This window comes from Halichoerus grypus, chromosome 9, assembly GCF_964656455.1.
Source record: "Halichoerus grypus chromosome 9, mHalGry1.hap1.1, whole genome shotgun sequence".
Lineage (NCBI taxonomy): Eukaryota > Metazoa > Chordata > Mammalia > Carnivora > Phocidae > Halichoerus > Halichoerus grypus.
In genome coordinates, this window is record NC_135720.1 from 12,205,819 (window position 1) to 12,228,091 (window position 22,273).

The following is a 22,273-nucleotide window of genomic DNA, read 5'->3' on the forward strand; positions in this document are numbered from 1 at the left end:
CACATGACTAACCGCCATCCATCTTTGGCAACTCTCTCGGCTAAAACTCTTCCCTTCTTCAGTTTAAGTGCCCTCAGGCCTGATCTCTAGCGCTCCAGCTGGGGTAAAAAGCTGAACTTGGCGGAACCATCTCTTAATGCTCCATTCATTTCCTTGGGGACCTTTCAGAGCACAAACAGCTCACACGAGCGTGTGGGTGACCACAGTGGCCTGATGCACACCGGTTATAAAAGCTGACACCTGACAGGTGAAAGTCTCTCGACGCTAAAACAGGACACTCTGGCCCTCCCTTTTTGCCTCCCTCTCTGCTCTACCCTCCACACTGATCTGGCTAATCTTTCAATTCAGTGGGTCTCAACTGAGGGCCCCCTCTGTCTCCAAAAAGAAGACCGGTCCTGCATGAGAGGATAGTCCCCTTGTCAAGGTAAGAAACACCAAAGCACAGCCCAAGGCTCACTGGAAGCCAACCCAGGCTTGTGTGGAACGAGTGAAAGAGTAAGACTCCGTAAACCAACGGGAGCCACTTTGTTGTGTGCGGGAGGCTTCAGGAAGAAGAGGGTTGTAACATGGTCCTGGAAAGCACACGTGTTCCAAGGGAGAACCACAGAAGAGCCAGAAGGACAGTGGGGGATGAGCACTGTAATACAGAGCCCAACTCAGGGGAGTGAAAGTGGGCCTCCTCTCCCAGCCAGTTGTCTGTGACCAGGACTTCCAGACTGGGGGGGGGGCTCTTGAAATATCATTGTTTCTCGCGTCTTCAAATAAATCTTGGTGCAAAAGTTAGATCAACCACGGAACAGGCACTAAGCTTCCAGCTAGACACACAGACACATATAATACAAAGTAATTTACTTCTCAAACAGTTCAAAGCATGTGTAAGTACTAATGATTCTCCTTTGATATATGCATTATCCACATACACATGCGAACACAAGTGTATTTCTGGTAACACCCGTCAGAAGACATTCATTCCGGGTAAACTCTCAAAAAATAAGAAAACAGATGTGGATCTTAAGGCACCAATCAAAATGCATCTTGATTTATCAAAATGTCTCACTTCATGTTTAAAACAACCAAATCTTATGATTCATTACTGAAGGAATTCCAACACTGTTAAGCCATGCCCTAAAAGCCTAATGACATAGAGTAAAAGCCCAACAGAACGGTGCAGCCAAAAGGCGGCTTTTCTGTCTTCCAGGATGTGAACATCATAAAGGAGCCCTGGGGAATACAACCAGACCACTCCAAACTCCGTGCTCCTCCTTTCCAGGGGATCTCAACCCTGGCCACACATTAAGCTGTTTCAGGAGCTTTAAAAAATACCCATGGCTAGACCCACTCAATCGGTGGGGTTCGAACTATGATTATTTTTTAAAAGCTTCCCAGTTCAGTGAGCAGCATCTACTTCGGTCTCCAGGAGCAGCGCTGCCTTCCACCTGATCACACTGTCCCCATGGTCTACAGTGAAGGACGGCCACGTAAAAGGGACATGGTCTGAGCTCACGAGACAGAGGAAGTAAACAGAATCATACCCACGGCCCTGGTAGTCTGGGTCCAGCCCTCTACAAACTGAGCTAAACAACCGCAGATGATGATACTGAGACTCCCAAACTCACTTATTTGAAATCTCTATACTGGTATTTGCACCGCATGCTCAGACAATATAATTTTGCAATGCTGAAAAATAACAGCTTCCAGGGCTACAGAATCTATATTAAGCTCACATATACTGCACAAAATGCACCATAAGTTAATGGCAGCTGGTGAGCTTACAGCTTTGCCTTGCTGGGATGTCAAAAATCACACCTAACAATGCAGTGTTAAAATAACGAGATTTTAAAAATAAAGTATCTTGCCATTTTAGAAAATCAGAATTCATTTTAAGAACACTTCTGGTAAGATTAACTTGGAAAAGTGAATGTTCAGGGGGATTCTGATAGCAAATGTACTTTTTAAGGTGCCACGATGAAGTGCTCGAATGTGACAAAGTCACCTTTCTCAGGCAGAGCAGCTGAGCTACTGCCTGGGGGAGGTGGTGGCGATTACTTGGCATCAGGAGGCAGGAACTCTAAAAGAAGACTGATTGTAAAGGTGTTTTTACGTTGTATCCACAAGAGTTGCCCAGGTGGTTACGTTTCAGCTTCTCTATTCTTAGTGACAGTCATCAAGGACTGAACTGTTAAAGGTAGAATTCTGGGTGTGTCTGATCAGCGAGGTCTAGTAACAGTGACTACTCTGATTGGGCCGTTCTCACACCCAAAACAGGGATGGGGGTGAAAAGCACAGGCGAGGTGCAAAGGACCAGAGTTCTATCCCGGCTCTGCCCCCAGTCCTCTGCACGATCCTGGGTAAGGCTCCTGAGTCGACTTCCTTATCGATAGACCAGAAGCAGCATTACCTATCCCATCAAGTCACCCCTCGAACGGCCAACTAGGTCACCGAGAAAAGGGAACTCACATTTGCTGAGTCCCTGCTGAATGCTAGACAGACAGAGCTGGCAGGGGTCCTCCCCAATCTGCCAGCACGTAATCCTTACTGGGACTGAGACGACACAGATGAGGAGCGGGGACTGTGAGGGCACAGGACCATCTCCTGGCTAGCTCTCTGCAGGGTGCCCGCCCCTCCCGGTACCTGGCAGAGTATGGGGCAGAGCAGATGTGCTCCTCAGCCCCTGCCCCTGTGGTCTTGGCTTCCTGGCCCCCGCAGCCGCCTCCGCTTGGAGAAACACCTGCAGCCCCCACACATCCGCAGACAACCTCCACATCTTCTAGGCTGCTCCCGTGCCCCCCCGCCCCCCCTCCGGCCCCATCGTGGGAATGCTGCTCTAAAAGCAACAGAGATTTACAAGTCAGGGTGGGGGCGTGCGCAGATTCGGAAGCTCAGCAGCGTGTGCCTGTGCGGAGAAAGACACCCCAACCTCAGTGCACACCTCGGATTAGGACCTTCCAGTCTGTAGGCTCAGTGCTAAGAATTGTGGGTTCACTGTGGGCTTCATTTTTTATAGGTGAGTGCAAAACAAGTATTTTCTTTATGAATTCCTTTTAAAAATTAAATGAAAACAGTTTTCCCAAAAACTGCGCTGTAAGGATACAGCAGTGATACTGACCGAGACAAAATTTTTTCAGGTTTTTAGGCTGACACTAAGGCTGACCCCCGCTTGAAAATGATTTGATCTTATTTATAGATGAGGAACATCTCACTAAAGACCTGGGCATTAAAGTGCATCAGCGTGCTCAACACACACACACACACACACACACACACACACGCATGTGAGCTGATGGATACGTTCATTAACTTGACCGTGATAATTATTTCCCAAATGTCTAGGTACAGCAAGTCATCAAGTTGTACACTTTAAAGATACAGTTTTGTCAACCATACCTTGCTAGAAGGAGAAAAGGTATCTGAAAGTCCCTTTTGGTTTTGTTGTTTTAAATGTATGGCTAAGGAGACCTTCTGCTTCCTTATACTAGGGCTGAAATGTGTCTTTCCTCCAGGCGCCCCATCTTTCCACAGCGGCAACAAAACAGCTAAGGATGCTCAAGCACCTCGCCCCGGGGTGTCCCTGGAGGAACGCAGGGGCAGAGCCTCTTTCTCAAACCGGTTCTGAGATGCCCCGTCTGACCTTGGACTCAGTGCAACACTCATTCACAGAAAGCTGTCGCACCCCCTTCCTCTTGGTTCAGATTAGTAAAACCTGATCCCCTGGGCATAACAACTTCAACGTTTACTTTGCTCTTATTTGGAGACATGGCTACCTGAGGCTTTTCAATTTTGTCCTACGATTTGCATCTTAAAAGAAAAAATCACAGTGGGATAAGTACACCACATTGTCCAGAACTAGTCTGAGATTCTGCAGCTACTCCACGGAATATCGGGGCCATCCGGAGCCCCGAGGCTCAGCGGCCAAGCGTGGCCTGGGCTTTCCCGCCTCCGTCTGCAGCCCAGTGGTCATGGAGGGACGGCAGGCACCGTGGACTCCTCTGTCAGAGGCATCTGTTTGTACTGCTTGAGCCCCAAATACCTCCAGCCTAAGAAAAAGGGCTGAAAAGCGCTGCATCATCTATAGTTCTAGCTCACAGGGAAATACTTAAAGGTAAGTGACAGCATTCGCAGCGTGCGCTCCTTGCAGTCCCCGGTTGAGAGGAAACGGATATTAACTTGGAGGGAAGATCCTTAATGGACTTAGCTGACAGGCAGACCTCGCCCAGGAAAGACACCCTCGTCCTGCTTGGGTAACTGGCCCTACGACAGCATATGGGGTCCGTTTGGCAGATCTCTAGCTGCCACCGCATCCCCCGCTCCCTCCACCACGCAGACCAGCTGAGACTGAGCCATCGCTGGGGACCGAGTCCCTGTCCGGATCACGGTCACAGAGTTTCATTACACCAGCACAAGAAGCAGAAGAGGTTTCTACTACTTCTATTAGCCCTAAAAAGAATGTCAGAAAAAATTTAAAAAAACAGGCTTTAGACTCTGAGTAAATGGCCAGTTATCCTCAAGGACAGTCCAGCCCTGGGAAGGTGCGGTCTGCACGCTGTGTTCTCCTGCGGTACACTTACCACCTGGAAGCTACGAGAAGCCTGCAGGACTCAATAATCTGAGTGCAACGATGCTGTCAGCTGTCACATCCTAGCAAATCAGTCAAGAAAAGCTCCTCTCAGTTTAAAAAAAGGAATATCTAAAAATTGTACAAAGGACTTTTCAACTTACTCTGCACTACATTAAAGTCACTGACTAACTTACAGAAAGATCTAATATTATCCCCAAGTGGCCCCGGCAGCGGGAATCCGGAAGGAGCGGAAAGGGCTAAATGAGTTCCCAGGAAGGCTAGCGAGCAGAGATGGGCTTCACCCCACGGGGAGCAAGGGCAGCCCCCAGCGCCCAGTCAGGGGCCAGGTCAGACCTCAGGGGCTGCAGGCCTGCCCCCCGGGGGGTTCTCAGGAGAGGAGGAGGGGGCCGTGCTCAGCACCTTGGCAGGGTGGGGTGGGGGTTAAAAAGCATTCAAGGTGATCAATGAAATTCACATCTGGGGGGCCACTTGTCTTAGTGAAACAATCCCTGGATGGAAAAGTCTAGAGAAATAGGTTTTTATATTTATCAAAATGATACAAAAAGGATGAGGAAACACTCGTACTCTGTTCTCTAGACCAAAGGGTTCTATTTCCAAAAGCAGAAGGGGAACGGACACCATAAAAGTAAATGTGAGCTGATGTCACAGGAGAGCCTTTATTTTATACTGAAGCATAACGATGAAGCTAATAAATCGGGGCACAGAAATGCACCGAGGTAACAGGACAGTTACCAGCGACGGGACAGACGCATGGCCGCTGACCCAAGAAGGCCACGACTCACCAGGAAGGGCAGAAAGGAGATGTGTGCGCTGTGTATCTCTACCACACACGAACATACACGCACAGATTTTCTAAAAATGGAATGGTATATATCACGTATGCAGTGTTAACCAAGGTATTTTTATCCTTGGGTTCATTTGAATTTTCTCTTTTACAGTGGTTTAATTTTTAAGATTTTTAATAAATGCACTCCTTTCCTGTCACTTAAAAAAAAAAAAAAAGATTTGAGGTTGAAAAGGCTCAAAGTGTTCTGTTTCTATGGACACAGTGATGAACAGACTGACACAGTTCCTCCGCTCATGGTGCCCCGAGTTTGGCTGGGAAGATGAGCTCTGAGCAAGTAATTCAAGATGATCAGCGCCCAAAGTGCGGGGTCCTGTGGACACAGGCCCGAGACCTCCTGTGGTCTGAGCTGCGAGCGCTGACGCCATGCACTCAACGATAAATTAGTTCTCTACACTAAGCCAAGTCTGGGGCCGGAGGGAGCACGGGGTGCGCCAGGACGTGGGGGCCAGAGCAGCCGTGGCCGGAGGGTCAGGCAGAGCAGGGAGACGGGTGGGAGACAGAGGCAGGGGCCGGGCCCTCAGGGGAGAGCAGGGGTGGGTGGCGGGCTTGGGCGATCCTGACATGGCATGGTGGCAATCCCTGCCACCTGTTAGGTACACACCTGACAGAGGATGACAAGGTGAGCATCGTGGTGGCATGAAGGATGGGGGAGCGTGCACCCCAAGTGGGGCAGCCCATCGCCCGAGCCCCTTTTCCTTACCCCGGCGTACGTGCAAAGCTCATGCCAAGGGCCTGCGAACACGCACTGGACCAAGATTTCTGAAACGATTACTTTTTCCAAGACCAGAGGCTTACACACATGGGCTCTGGAGGTACCACCCGGCTGGCCATGACTGATCCCCCCCACCCTTGACTCCTTGTGCTCACCTGGAAAGCAGGGATCGTGTTTTATAAGGTCCTTGCAACGAGTCAATGAGATAAAACATAAAAATACTTACCACAGTACAAGGGATCGATAAAAGTTAACATTTGTACAGGGAGTTTAACTTGCCAGGTTTTGCCATTTTTTCGAAGTACAGAAGAAGAAATGTCCTCTGAATCCCCCAAAGGGTGGGCCAGAAAAATCGCACTTCAGGATTTCAGCCTTCTCTCATGGAGCCCCTCCTCTCCGCCGGGCTCTGCTCTGGGTGCTGAGGATGGAGCACTGAGCCCCAGGATGAAAACCTCGCCCTCCTGTGAGGGTGTGGGGGAGGGGAGGGGCAGGGGAGAGATCGCGAGGAGGAAGGGGGGCGCAGGGCATCTCAGAGGGGGAAGGGTGCCGGGGGAACCAACCCGGGAGGGGCACATGGAGGGCATGGCCTGGGGGCTGCAGCTTCCACAGCCGGTGGGAAGAGAAGTCAAGTTTGTGCAAACTCTCGAGGGAGGGAGGGCAACAGCGTGTCCGTGTGGCACCTGTGTGCACCGGCGGCCCCCCCACGAGGGCAGGCCAGCTCCCGCTGCGGAGTCTGGGGCTCCCTCAAGGGCCAGGGCAGCATTTCTACACCACGGGGCGCTTCCTTCACAGAAAAGACCGGGTGTCTCGAGGTCGCTCTTAGGTAGCTTACGCAGAACGGCTCATCCGAGCTAATACAGCCCGTGCCGAGTGCCGTGTCCCTGCCTTCCCGTTTTTCACCCAGAAAGTAAGCTACGGCTTCCCCCGGAAGTACAGCTAAACCTGCGCGTCCAGAGAGATGCATGAGCTTCTCCTTGACCTCTGCATGCAAAAATACATGGCCCACGGTCTAACAGAGATTTTAATGACCCCTCCCCGCCCCGAAAACCAACAGGCAGAGGCCAGGGTGGATCATCAGAGCAAGGGTCAGCCAACGAAGGCCTCTGGGCCAGTGGAACCCGCCATCTGCTGCTGTAGATCAAGTTTTACTAGCACTTGGCCGCCATGCTCATTCACCTGCCCTGGGTCTCTGGCTGCTTCCACCCCGAAATGCAGAGCCGAAGGCTTGCCAGGGCCTAAAACATTTACTGTCCCTTCACAGGAAAAGTCTGCCAAGTCCTGATAACAGACAGATGACCCCAAATCAAAAAAGATTCTTCTTTCGAAATTAGCCTTAATTAAAACTCAACATCACCTAAAAACCTTTATTCCGAACATTTGTAGTGAGTTAAAGGGGAAATTTAAAAGATGATTTTATGTTATTTTTCTAGAGACTACAAATGGCATCTTAATTCACATGAGGTATAAACCCTTTTTTGTCCTATGCTTTCAACTGTGTCCAAAACCAAACCAAACACCTGCGTGCTCAACTGGCTCAGATCCAGGGCTCCGAAAGATGACTCAAATTCTCTGGGTTTTGCTTTATTTTGTGTTCCTTTTTGATGGCTGAGACAATTCTGTTTGTCCTGTGATTCGGGGCATTTAGACCTGAATTTAAATCCTTTCTATGACTACTTTATACCACTTAACATTCATACTAAATATGTTTATCTGGTTAAAGACGTCTCTAAGCCGGTATCTTTCAACTGAATTTTTTTTTTTTTTGTAAAACATATTCTTAACTATGACTTTTCTATCAACACTACTCTCAGCCACTTTTCCATCCAGAGGTGCTGATTTCTGGGCTCAGGTCCATTTCCCTTCTTTTCCTTCAGTATTCTCTCATGGCCCACTTTCATTCTGGCAATCAAATAAATTAAACTTGTGTATTTACCGTAACCCTTCCTTCAGTGGTTAATGTCTTCACTGAACATTCTAGTCAGTTTCCGTGTTTAATGCCAGTTTTCCCAAACAAGAGTTAGGTCTCTGGCTTTATTCTTGGCAACTGATAATAGATTACTGAAGCAGTTTTTGCAGGAAAGGTCTTGAAGTGTTACATATTCTGAGAATTTACTGAGCCTTTTTTTCTATCTTTGTCACTGTATTTGAAGGAAAAGAATGCATCCATATAAACGCCAATTGCAATCACATTCTTGACCAGCGAGAGCTTTGATCAATCTGATAGCCACCAATTTTCAGGGCAAGTCTGTATGAGGACAAGACAGCTGAATCCTGGAAGGAAGCAATCCACACACTTGGCTTTAACAGTTCCAGCTGTGTCCACCTTCGCCCGGGACAGTGCTGCCCAGCACCCTAATCCCAGACTGCCCCCCAGCTGAGTCCTCTCCCCTTTCCTGCGGTTCCCTAAGAAGCATATTTTCTTTCTAGTTGTCAACTACGTGGGCTCCTGGTTGCCTTACCTAGAAAAACAGGAAGTAGGGTAGCACCCGGTTCCTGGCTGCAGACCAAGCACTCAGCTCTGAGAGCAGCTCCAAGATGCTCAGAAAACTGTAGTCAGTTGTACCCATTCCCATTCCTTGATGGTCCTCCCTGAGCATCTTAGCTTCCAGACTGCCTTAGACTTGCATCCCCTAGTTGGCTTGGTCTATCTTCCCATCTTGGTCTAACGGGAGCCTTGGGTCTGCCTACTCTCACAGCGTCCTCTTATCCACAAGGGTGTTCACAGCCACACGGACTAATAGAACCTGCAGCAGCCCCCCTCATCCACCCTGGCTTAGCGCCCCCTGCAGTTTACAAAGCTATTTCTCACACATGGCTCTCCTTTGATTTCACCTCCTCGAGACTATCATGGAAATGCAGTCCTATTCTTTTTAATAAGGTTATGAGGATTCAGAGGATGAGGCGACTTTCCGAAAGCCCGCCAACCAGGCAGTGAGAGGCTCCAGCACTTGGGTCCCGCTGTCTTTCCACTTCCTGCCTGTCCCAGCAACAGCAAATTAAGAGACAAACATCTACTTGCTTTTCCCCCGTAGTACAGCCAGGGATGAAATCCTTCTTGTGAATCTTCTCATCTCTTCCATACCCCACTCTCCAAATATAAACTGAAAATATGCTGTTAGGGATAGCCTTGGCCACGGGGACAATCGGAGTCAAGGCCAAGTGACAGCAACACACGGCCACCCGTGAGGGAGGCACAGAACGCCCAGCAAGCTCGCAACGGCCCCCTAACAGTCTCCAGAAGAAACAGCCATGGTGTCTCTTTCTGGGACAGGCAGATGAGAGTATCTGCTCTGACTTGGGGAATGAAGGTGGCTATTTCTGCAAATTATGAATTCTTTAAAAACTTTCCTGAGCATTTAAACTTCATCTATGATCTCTTGCTGCACAGCAAAGCAAGGTGGCTGCCTGGGCTGACAGCCCTGCATGACCCCACGGGAGCTGCAGGAGGACGGAAGCCGGCTCTTCTCACCCGCTCCAGTGGCTCGTACCTTTGTGACCCTTTAACAACTACACTGACTTTTTTTTTAAGATATTATTTATTTATTTGAGAGAGAGGAGAGAGAGAGAGCATGCGAGCACAAGCAGGGAGAGAGGTAGAGGGAGAGAGAGAAGCAGAAGCAGACTCCTCCCTGAGCAGGGAGCCTGACAGGGGGCTCGATCCCAGGACCTGAGCCGAAGGCAGACGCTTAACCAACTGAGCCACCCAGGCACCCATAACTACACTGACTTCTACTGACTGCTGTTCCAGCAGGTTGCATGGGTCAAGGATGGCTCTCAGTCACTTAGGAAGAATGGTATGGGGGTAGGGAGAGAAGGTCTAGGCCCTATTACTTGTCTGAAACCTACCACATCCTCTTTGGGCTTAAAAAGGCCTGGACTACAATAGCCAAACTATGGAAAGAGCCAAGATGTCCATCAACAGATGAATGCATAAAGATGATGTGGTATATATATACAATGGAATATTATGCAGCCATCAAAAAAAAAATCTTGCCATTTGCGACGACGTGGATGGAACTGGAGGGTATTATGCTGAGCAAAATAAGTCAATCAGAGAAAGACAAGTATCATATGATCTCACTGATATGAGGAATTCTTAATCTCAGGAAATAAACTGAGGGTTGCTGGAGTGATGGGGGGTGGGAGGGATGTGGTAGCTAGGTGATAGACATTGGGGGGGTATGTGCTATGGTGAGCGCTGTTAATTGTGTAAGACTGATGAATCACAGATCTGCACTTCTGAAACAAATAATACATTATATGTTAAAAAAAAAAAGAAGATAGTAGGAAGGGAAAAATGAACAGGGGGAAATCGAAGGGGGAGACGAACCATGAGAGACTATGGACTCTGAGAAACAAACTGAGGGTTTTAGAGGGCAGGGGGGTGGGGGGTTGGGTTAGCCTGGTGATGGGTATTAAGGAGGGCACGTATTGAATTGAGCACAGGGTGTTATATGCAAACAATGAATCATGGAACACTACATCAAAAACTAATGATATAATGTATGGTGACTAACATAACATAACAAAATAAAATTTAAAAAATTAAAAAAAAAAAAAAAGCCTGGACTATCAGTTCTAATATTTGGCTGAAAATAATACCTGAAATCTGGTATCTAAAAAACTGTAGCTTTGGGAAGAAAAATCACAAAAATATGAAATGTAAATTACTTGTTAATATCCTGACCACCTTTCTTAGGCTTGGATAAAGTGCTATTTGAGTGAGCACAGATAACCTGCAGGTCCCTTTACTCCTAGTTGTAGTTAGATTTTTTTTTTTTTTGCTAGATTTAAGCAGTGGTTTTTTTTAAAGATTTATTTATTTGAGAGAGAGAGGCAGAGCGAGAGAGAATTCCAAGCAGACTCAGAGCATAGAGCCTGACACAGGGCTCGATCTCATGACCCTGAGATCATGACCTGAGCTGAGACCAAGAGTCAGATGCTTAACCGACTGAGCCACCCAGGCACCCCATTTAAGCAGTGTTATAATCAAGTTTGTTCCATTACTCTGGATTGTATCTTATTGACAGGGTCTCAAATTAATCATCTCACATGAACAATGTCTGCCTCACACACATTTATCTGAGACTTTACCACCAATCTCTAAAAATCTAACACTGACTAAATAATAGAAATGAGGTCATAAAATTTAAACTAAGACAATTTTAATAAACCGTTTGGCAATTTGATCAACCTTCTAGAAAATGCAAGTCAATAAATCCAAGGAACCAAAGCCATGTTTCCCCAGGAGCGCGGAGCACGGCGGATGGCTGTAAAATCATACACGGACAGGCAGGAGCACAAGCAAAACCAAAAGACGTCAGAGACAACGTGACCGCAACCGACTGTCAATTTAAAACTTTTTTTTTGAAAGCCTCAGACACAGAAAACTAATTTTAAATCTCACCTGAGATTACTGGTTTGATAATCCTCTCTCCATCGTGGAAACTCATCTATAAAACCCCGGTGTTTAAGACCTCACTAGGCAACTGAGTGGAGAGTGCAGATGTCCTGCCCCATCCTGGTGCCTGGAACAGCAGGCTGATGCTGCCCAGGCCAGTCTTCTCATCTGATCATCCTTTCTGTCGTGGCTGGATGAACCATGAAGGTACTGGATTCTAGAACATTTCAAAGCCAGCTCCAACGCCAACTCAAAGCCCCTTGGCAGGACTCCCCGAGTGACACAACACTTGTGGAAACCCCCAGCCTGTGCAATGCCAAGCCAGAACCTTCTAAGCAATTGCACATCTAAGAGCTTCCTCATCTGACATCTGTTTTCTGAAAACACAAGAGAACTTAGGTGGCAGCAAAGAATCAGAGAGTGTGAAGGAAGGTGAGTCACAGAGGAGGAGGGATGCTTGGAGGCTGAACAAACAAAAGAAGGGATAGGGAGGCGTGACAACAAACAAGAATGGAAAGGAGAAAAGACAGAACTGGGGGCGTCAAAAACCATGCTTTCAGTTTTCTCCTGTCTCCCATATTAGTGACAAATCTTATTTTGTGTTGCCTGGTCCTTCGTGCTATTATCAAGAACAGCAGGAGACTGATTTATGAAACTAATAATCCAACCTTTCCCCCGGAGAGTGAGAGGCCAGTACTGGAGGGGGTGAAGTGTTCCCAGCGGGGTCCCCAGACCCCCGCTCCCTCAGCGCCTGGCCCCCGCCGCAGTGACACAAAGTCCGCTCCGAGTGGACACTACAGAGGAAATTGCAAAATGACTCACAACAACTTCTCAGAACTTTTTCAACAAGTGAAAGCAGCTACCATGTGGGGCTGGGACATTATTAAAAGGTGAGAATCTGCTGTAATGAAAGGCGTGAAGAGAACGCACTGAGGCTCAGATACATCTGCGCTCATGCAGGACAAGCGAAGTCTTCGCTGGACTACAATCTCTGACACACGGATTTTTTTTTTTTTTAAGATTTTATTTATTTATTTGACAGACAGGACATAGCGAGAGAGGGAACACAAGCAGGGGGAGTGGGAGGGGGAGAAGCAGGCTTCCCACCAAGCAGGGAGCCCGATGCGGGGCTCGATCCCAAGACTGGGATCAGGACCTGAGCCAAAGGCAGACGCTTAACGACTGAGCCACCCAGGCACCCCGACACACAGATCTTTAACGGAGGCATCAACACGACTGTCTCAGGCCTCCTACCAACGGCTAACATCTGGGAATGCCTTCGTGGGGGAGGTCCCAGTGAATGAAGGAACAGAGCTGACACTGCACCAACCCCCATTCTTGGTAAATACTGAAGGTAAGACAGATAGGATTCATGGCACCCAAAGAGTGGCCAGCCAAAATTAGATCCTAACTGTGGCTGTTATTCCTTCAAAAGACAAAGAAAGGAGAGAGCACCAGAGCCTTTGCTGGCTTGCTGACGTGACGGGTCCGGGGTAAAGTCCCCTCAGCCCCAGGGAAACCGTGGCATCGTCTGCTTCCTTCTTATCCCCTGAACTGGGCATCCAACCACCCCTCTGGTCCCACAGACAGCTGTTGATTTTACTGAAGGGAGTTCTACAAAATGTTGGCTTGGGGTCAAGATCTAGATTTTTGCCCCGCCTCCCCAAAAATCATGTTTTTTCACTAATTACAGAAAATGAAACTCTGAAAATGCTAGAACATCAGTGCATAATGCTGTAACTGGTGTTCAACAATGTAGGAATGTCTAACCACCACCAGCAATATTCTCCTTGGTCTCAACCTAACGGTTTATGCCATCTGGGGCAGGGTTCTTATGTAATAATAGTATCTCAATGTCTCTTAGCACATTAAAATAAGGCCTTACTATTGCCAAGCCCACCACACCAATCACACCTGAAGATAAAGACAAAGTTCAAAATGTCACTTGGCTAAAGAAACACAGGGCCAGGGGCACCTGGGTGGCTCAGGTGGTTAAGCATCTGACTCCAGGTCTTGATCTCAGGGTCAAAAAAAAAATAAAGGAAAAGAAAAGAAACACAGTGCTTTTCATTCTGTAAGTACCTGGTAACTATGTCTGTAATATTAATAATATTAAGTCAAGACAGCAGCTAGATTACTCAGGTGTTTACTCAACGTCGGAATTATGAACATAGAGCTCACTGATTCCTAAGGAGAAAATCTGTGGGTAAACGTCCCAAGCAGAGCGAGCTCCCTAGAATTACAGTGACTTGTCACATACAGGAGCAATTTCCTGAGGGCCCATCACTTTCATCAGATGCTCAATGGTCTGCTCTAAGTTATTTTCCTCAACCAGGTAAGAGAGTAAAAGATAGGAGCTGATACGGGAATAGAGCACCTAACCACCCTCACCTTCACTTGCCATGACCTTCAACCCCCGTAAGTCTTACAGGTTTTTACTTCAATAACTGTGTGAAGGACAATAAATAATCAGTGCTAATTCTAATTGGTTTCTTCTAGAATTAATTTTCTTTTAAGCAGCTCTCTGTATTCAAGAGGAGAAAAGGCCACACGTCAGGCAAACGCCGGCTTCAGATCAGGCGTCGGGGCAGCGAGAGAGGCCGGCGGGCGTCAGAGCACCACGAACAGAACCAGCACGGGCCTCCACGACCGGCAGACCCGCCCCTCGGTGCGCAAATGCAGAAGTCTGAGGACTCCTCCAAGGACACAGGATTTCGGTGTAAGACTTGGGGCCCAACCCCACGTGTTCTTCCCCCACGACCACCCACGTCCAGCAGGCTTCCGCCCGAGAACCTGCATGAGCCTGCAAACGGGGTTTACTGACGGTGGGGTCTGGTCCAAGACTCCCCGCTCAGACTCCCTGCTTTCTTCTCCTCCAAAAAGGGAGATGATTCTGAAATTATTCTGTCTCCAATCCAGGAAGCCTAGAAAGAAAAGAAACATGGAGACACAGAGGGCGGGACACCATGGAGGAGGAGGATGAAGGCAAAGGAAGGGGGCGGCCTCGCCTCCACGACCACTTCCAAAAGCATATGGCCCGCTCTGTAACCAACACAGACCACGGGCGACTTGCCACCACCCCACTGAGACTTGCCCCGGCGGGAGGCAACAGGGGAGGTCCCAAGGAGCGCAGCTGGGGTCCCTCTCTGCCACCCCCCACCCAAGATGCAGGTGGCTGGCTGGCTGCTCTTCGAACGTGGGCCTTTGCTTGGCCTCGGAAAGGACAAACCCACCCTCTTCCAGTCTCGTCTCGGGAGGGGCTGGAAGCAAAATCATGGCCCCCGCGGTTTCGAAGGAGAGGATGAGTAGGGAGAGGGCCACCCGGGGAAATCAATGTGGCAAGCTAGTCTTCACGCCCAGAGAGGTAAAGCCTTCATGTGGCCCGGCTCCAGGGAGGCTCAGGCACTTTCCTGTGAGTCACGGTCCGACAGTGTGAGGAGGGGGTGTAATTATCCCTTCAGCACTGCCAGTGAGCTCTAGAGCTGCGTCGAGCAACAAGCCCACCCGCCCTCTCGCTGATTCACGCCTTGGTGCGCCATGGCCTCCTGACGCCTTCCTGCTTCTTGCTCCCTCCCTGGGGTCTCCCAGGATGACTCCCGTGACAACTCGTTCTTGCTCCCAGAAAACCAGGGTGAAGGCGGAAGTCTGGAGGAGAATGAGGAAGCAGGAGCCAGAGGGAGGCAGGAAGGAAAGGGCCGGTTGGGGCTGGGGAGGAGGCCCAACAGGAGGAGGAAGGAAGAGGCTGGAAGGGAAACCGGCCACATTAACAAGAAGGGAAGGGGAAGCTGGGCACCGAGCGGCCTCCTGAAGGCTTCCAGCCTCCCTGAGTCGGTGCTGTTGTGCCCAGAGCAAGAGGGGCATGGCCGGCCCCAGGCCAACCCCCGGGAGCTCACAGCCTACAGCCCGGCTTCCAGACCAGTCTCACTGGACTGCCTGAACAAACATACTCTCTACCCGCGCAGGGCAGGCGAGCACGGCTCCCTGAGGCCCTACACCCCAGCCAAGTCTCACTCGACAAGCAGCCCCAGCCTCTGAGCTTCCAGAGCCTCTCTGGCAAAGGCACAGACGGCTGAGTGCTCATCGGGCACCACCATGTCGTTGGCAATTGCTGTGTCTCTGGGCTCCGGTGAGCCCACAGCTCTGCCCATGGCAGCAGCAGGCCCCTTCCCATCTTCCGGTTTGCTTGGGCCGGGGACACACCCGCCGCGCACAAGCCCCTTTAGGACCCAGCCCACGGCCATGTTGGGAGGGTAGCAGCTGGGAGAGAAAGTGCAGAGAAGTCAACACCATCAACATTTCTTCCCATTGCCTTCTTGTCAACTCCACTGCTTGTCCCCCTTCCCTTGGACAAGCTCTCCCTGCCCAAACTGCTTGCCACGTAGCTACTGGCTCAGAGGGTTCACCTCTGGTTCTCAATGCCAACCTCCTTCCAGCTCACTGCTGGCCCTGCCCACACCCTGCACAGAGATCTGGTTTTCCTCCTCTTCCTTCCTTCCTGCCTTCCTGCCTTCCTTCCTCTCTCTCTCTCTCATCTGACACTGGGGGTAACATCTTGAACCCTGCTGAATAGAGTAGATAAGCGATCCTTGGCAACAAAGAGGACACAGGGCTCGTGTGTGCTTCATGGCTCAGCGATGTCCCCTCCTGCCACACCCAGCAAAGAGTTGGCATCTTCCGGACACATCAGCCCTAAAGATCAGGGCAGACCAGGAGCCGGGCACTAACCCTGGAGCTAGGAAAATAGTAATTAAAAAAAGAAAAAATTCCAATCAGCTCCAAAGAGATCAAATGGACTTTTAGACTCCCATGCAAACTAAGCACAGTTGCTTCCAACAAATCCACAAACTTGCCGCCAAGTCCCTGCCACAGGGATGTACTACGGTGTTAGAAACGCGGAACAGTGCATTTGAGAGCCGGGCAGAGAACTCAGCTCAACTGGATCCGTTTCAGCCTGTACCCACGGCGCCTCTCTAGGCCCTGAAGAGATGCTGCTCTTCCAAAAGGCACAAGTCTGTAAGACATCCTGACAGGCTATGTCTCAGGCTTCACTAAGCTTCTCACTATTCACAGCCCCCTCCTGCTAAAGAGAAGGGCAGACCTGACAGATACGATTTTGTTAATCTTTTGAAGCAGCCCTTTAAAAAAGGGTGTCCATCCACGGCACTCTGCGTAAGAAAAACCAGCTCCGAGGCGGGTGGGTTTGGTCTTCGTGCAGGTGACAAACAGCTAAGAGGACCTAACTGCCAGGGCCTTCGTTTCCAATTCTTTTTTGTGTCCTGGGACAGCTCAACAGGATCTGACCACCTGATACTCCCTTCAAGAAGACTGGGAAGGCAGCGAAGGCGGGTAAGCCATGTGTTAGGGGCGCAGGATGAGAAAGCATCCGGAGCTCTGTATGTGCCTGAGACACATCAGGAAGGAGGACCTCTCAGCCTAACAATCTCTCAAGGGCGTGTGTGTAACTGTGCACAATCCTCTCAACAACACAGGGCTGGTGGCACTGTTACTGTCACTCACAAGTGAGGACAGAGTAAGCTTACACCGGTTGGGTGCCCTGCCCCAGGTCATGCAGTGGTAAAGTCTGGTGGGCCAGGTTTCCAACCGTCAGGTTGAGACTTCTTTCCATTATATCACTGCCTACCTGGATTTATTCACTGCAAAAGAGGACGCCAAGTCATTTCCAGGGACAATGGGGTCTGCTTAGAGGATGCTATCTCTCTGTTCATTCGTATGTCAGGGATTCTGTTGGAGGACATGCATTTAGAAATAGGTATATTTAGCTCTTTAAAAGAGATCATGATCCTATTAATCTACTGAATAGCAGCCATGTAGAAAGACCACAATTCATAAAGAAACTGTATTTTAATTTCACTTTTTAGCCAAAACATCTTACGACCAAACAGATCTTGAAATAATGCAGGAGACTCAAAGTAGAAAGATGTACAACGTGAGCCTGCTGGAAAACAAACCATATGTCCAATAATCTTTTCTTTTCGCTTCTTAGATAATGCAAACTCTTAAAAGGAATTCATGTAAAAAAACTCAGAAGGTTAAGAGAAGTGCGTGAGCAGGCATTAAATATTAAATGCAAGTTATGTTCATGCTGTGTTCTAACACCTAACCATTAGTGCATGTCTCTTTTTTCCACCTTGCACAAATGAAAGGACAAAACAGATCTTAAGCATTATTAAATTGCAAAGAGCACAACACACAGTCGTCATGCTGTGTATCTCCAGATTCCCAATGCTCTCTGTTCTAGCAACACAACGCCTACAAACTGTAAAAATAATCACTGCCGAAGCTACACTAGGTGATTACATAAAATTTCTTCTAAAAAAGCTGGGGGGAAAAAACCATTTAATCAGGAATAACTAAGGTAAAAACTCTGCTTACCTCGTAGAAAACGGTTTCACTTTTGTGGATTTTCTTTTACAGCATGAAGCCCAATGACTAGCATGGGCTATGCTCCCGGGAAATTTCACAAAGCAGCAAATTATGTATTGTCTTCAAATGACTCCTCTTTTCAAGCGGATTTTACAGAGTAAAAAATTTGAAATTTCTGGGCTTTCTGACATATTTCAAAAGGACAAAACTATTTCAGAGATCCACTGAAAGACCCTTGCAAGGTAGGAAGGAGAAAGGAAAAGTCGACAGTGCCACCGAGAAACTAGAATCCAAAAGAAATGCTCGCATCCTTAGCTGCAAAGAGTGTTTAAAGATTACAGTCAGGATTCCCTTCTGGAAAGAAAGGCAACTCTTCCCGTCTGCATAACAATCTATAGACATTTCAGAGTAAAATCAACTTTCCAGACAGAGAAAAAGGAAACCATGCAAGCATGCCTACATTTGGATCAGAATCCACACCCCTGAGATCAAAGCCCTCGCTTACTTACATGCTGTACATAGAAAGGAAAAGTTCAAAGGAACCTGCTCCCTCTGGGAGAAAGGATTACATCTACGGTCGGCTGTTGGGAAATGAGTAAGATGCACGTTCTCTCACTCTCATCCCCAGGCAATGAAAAAATCCCAAACTGTTGTTCCAAGTCACATTCGCAAGGACGTCCTAGCGCCACCAAGCTCTTCCTCCAAGGCAGCGCCGCTGGTTGGGGAAGCACACCCCCTTCCTCTGAATTTCCACCCCATGCCGAGCCTGCCGGCTCTGGGGAGACACCAGGTCAGGGCACACTGGGGGACGACAGAGCCACAAAGTGCCACATCTTCAGAGGCAGCTCAGAGACTGGAAAGTGGAATGTAAACCGTATTTCTGCAGAGCTTGCTTAGCCCACCTCAAGTTCCCAGAACAACCCAGAAAGAAAGTCTTTCAACCCCCTCACCCAAAAAGAAACTGTTTATTCCTTTCCAAATCCAAACTGTTACAATAGTGCCAGCTAATTGCTAACAATACTGGGGGAAAAAAGAGCCCGCACACAGGAGAGGTTGACAGGGGCATACAAAGAGCTGTGACAGTAATAGGCACCCTTGAAGAGCAAGAAGGCAATCAATTATGAGCCATTTGCAGAAATTGCGGGGCTCTCAAAAGCCCCACTTACAGCTGTGCTTCATCAAGCCAGGCTGCATTTGATTTTCAAGGGAAATTATTCCTTATTTCAAAGTCTAGAATATTATTAGTAAAATATCCCAAACAACTCAGGTTCAACCAGGGTCTAATCTGAAAAGAAGTTAATGACCCCTAAGAAGGCGAGAGGGGCCAGAGTGGGAAGCCCGGGAAAGAGAGGCCAGCCTTCTCTCCGGAGCAGTGACCACCTCCCATGGGCACTGTGGGGCAGCGCCAGGGCAAGTCCAAAAGATCCATGCCCAGCACGTGGACACACATCATCCAATTCCCAAACCACCCCTGGAAAACAGAAAAAGACTCCTTTTAGTTATAACCTGATGTTTCCAGGGGGCTGAAAATAATAATACAGAACAAAATGTCTTTTTTTTTTTTTTTTTAGAGCGAAAGAGTGAGCAAGCATGAGTGGGGGGGAGGGATAGAGGGGAGGAGAGAGAGAGAGAGAGAATCTCAAGCAGGCTCCACGCCCAGTGCAGAGTCCAATGTGGGGCTCGATCACACAACCCTGAGATCACGACCTGAGCCGAAATCAAGAGGTGGATGCTTAACTGATGGACAGGCACCCCTGTCTTTTAATTCTTAAATTCAAAACTTTTTCACTAACATACATCCCAATTATTACTTCTCATGGTCACCGATTCTTCTTTCCCAGGGAACAAAGAACGTGTGAACTAACGTAACTGCCAGGCATTACACTAGGATTGTTGAGAAATGCCCTGAAGTCCGTTATTATGGACAGATGATCTTCAGGTTTGAAAAAGGTCTGATGATGACGACTCTGACTTGAGAGGGATTGACAGCAATGCTCACCACGATGATATTCTCTTTCAATATTTTTGTCTTCTGCGTTCTTCAGTATTTATCTTTTTTTAAAGATTTATTTATTTGAGAGAGAGCAAGTGCACACAAGCAGGGAGAGGGAGAGAGAGAATCTCAAGCAGACTCCACATCCAGCACAGAGCCCGATGCAGGGCTCACTCTCACCACCCTGAGACCATGGCCTGAGCCAAAATCAAGAGTCGGACACTTAACTGACTGCACCACCCAAGAGCCCCCCTTTGGTATTTATTTGCTTTCTCCTCTAACCATTTTAGCAATGAAAACTAAGTTCAATCAGCTCCAATTTCAAGCTCAACTGCAGCTTTTCCTCCTTTCCTCAATTTCTAAGTGCTGTCCAATGTTCATCTGGTAAATGCTTTATTTCGTTATGACAGGCATTGTTAAATGACAGAGTTGGGGATAGCCTTAACACAGTAACTTCTTGCCTATTTATTTTACCAAATGTTAAAATAAAATCTGGAAAAAAGAACTTCCTTTCCTTCTTAAGAACTTTAATGTGGAACTCAAACAGATTACAACAGACATCATCATCCTTAGCGGCATTAGGCTGCCACACTGGGCCAGTGCTCCTCAGGCATGCTTACCTTAAATAGACAGCTGAGCTTCTAAAGTGTGTCAGAAATATTTACTTTTTTACAAAACTTTAAGACAAAGCAATCAAGACACATCCAGCTGATGCTCTAGGATGCATTTCTTAAAAATATAATAATCACTATTAACTATGATGTCAGGTTCCCAAAAGTAACTAATCCAACAGAGATCGAACACAGGCATCAGACTAAAAATGTGGACAATTTCAGTTTATTAAAAGATACTGCGTCCTGGGGGCACAGCCAGACCGAGTGTTTCGTCTGAGGAATTGGAAAGAAGAGAAGAGAGATTTTGGAGGAGGTGGATCAGGAATAGGGGAGCAATGCAGGGAGAGGAGGAGGAGGGAGGTCGGGGCCACCAGAACCCACTCCGCAGTGGGCAGGCTCCAACCTAAGCCCCTTCTCATAGCGACCATCAGCCCCGGGTGTGCCACATGGCTGCCCCCCAAAGGGACCAGCCCCTGGTGGTATCAGTCTAACCCAGCAGACTGTACTGTATTTGGCAGAGAGAGCACAAGCAGGGGGAGCTGCAGAGGGAGAGGAAAAAGCAGGCTCCCCACTGAGAGGGAGCCCCACGAGGGGCTCGATCCCAGGACTCTGAGATCATGACCCGAGCTGAAGGCAGATGCTCAGCCAACTGAGCCACCCAGGCGCTCCCATTAAGTTGTCCTTAAATACTTGTCAGAGCTTATATATCTCCATTCTTATATTTAAGATAAAAGCAAGGAATTGAAAACAGAATTATAATGTCAAAATCAACTAAAACTGGACTGTGTGTTAAAACAGATCAGGTGGATCAGACCATTTCTGAAAGGATGTTCGACGAACAATTAAAAATGCAGGGAAGGCATGGACTATCACAAGTGTTGGCGAGGACACGGAAAAATCAGAACCCTCAGCCACCACGGATGGGTGGCACGGCCCTGTGGGACACACGGGAAAAGCTCCACATAGAGGGGCCACGTGACCTAGCAGTTCCACTCCAAGAGAACTGAAAACAAGGATGCAAACAGATATTTGTATGCCAATCTCCCCTGCAGCATTACTCACAACAGGCGAACGGTGGAAACAAGCCAAACGCCCGTCAACAGATGAACGGGTAAACAAAACGCAGCACGCACAACGGAATAGTATCTGTAGCCCCCAAAAGAAGGGGAGCTCGGACGCACGCCTCGACAGGAGGAGCTCTGTAGCCCCCAAAAGAAGGGGAGCTCGGACGCACGCCTCGACGGGAGGAGCTCTGTAGCCCCCAAAAGAAGGGGAGCTCGGACACACGCCTCGACGGGAGGAGCTCTGTAGCCCCCAAAAGAAGGGGAGCTCGGACACACGCCTCGACGGGAGGAGCTCTGTAGCCCCCAAAAGAAGGGGAGCTCGGACACACGCCTCGACGGGAGGAGCTCTGTAGCCCCCAAAAGAAGGGGGCTCTGACACACGCCTCGACAGGAGGAGCTCTGTAGCCCCCAAAAGAAGGGGAGCTCGGACGCACGCCTCGACGGGAGGAGCTCTGTAGCCCCCAAAAGAAGGGGGCTCTGACACACGCCTCGACGGGAGGAGCTCTGTAGCCCCCAAAAGAAGGGGGCTCTGACACACGCCTCGACGGGAGGAGCTCTGTAGCCCCCAAAAGAAGGGGAGCTCGGACACACGCCTCGACGGGAGGAGCTCTGTAGCCCCCAAAAGAAGGGGGCTCTGACACACGCCTCGACGGGAGGAGCTCTGTAGCCCCCAAAAGAAGGG

General features: G+C 48.8%; 1 protein-coding gene across 8 annotated transcripts in view; it reads right to left on the reverse strand.

Annotated features, from left to right (window-relative positions):
• Nucleotides 1-22,273, reverse strand: part of TIAM2 (TIAM Rac1 associated GEF 2) — a 228,988-nt gene that overhangs the window by 16,884 nt on the left and 189,831 nt on the right. The window contains exon 1 of one of the 8 annotated variants that reach the window (XM_036112081.2): nucleotides 18,430-18,585. The exons of 6 other annotated variants lie outside the window; for them this stretch is intronic. The gene's annotated coding sequence lies outside the window, so the exon portion shown is untranslated. Of the gene's footprint in view, nucleotides 1-11,542; nucleotides 11,905-18,429; nucleotides 18,586-22,273 lie in introns of those variants that run through there. One more of the 8 variants, XM_036112082.2, reaches the window with a different exon arrangement.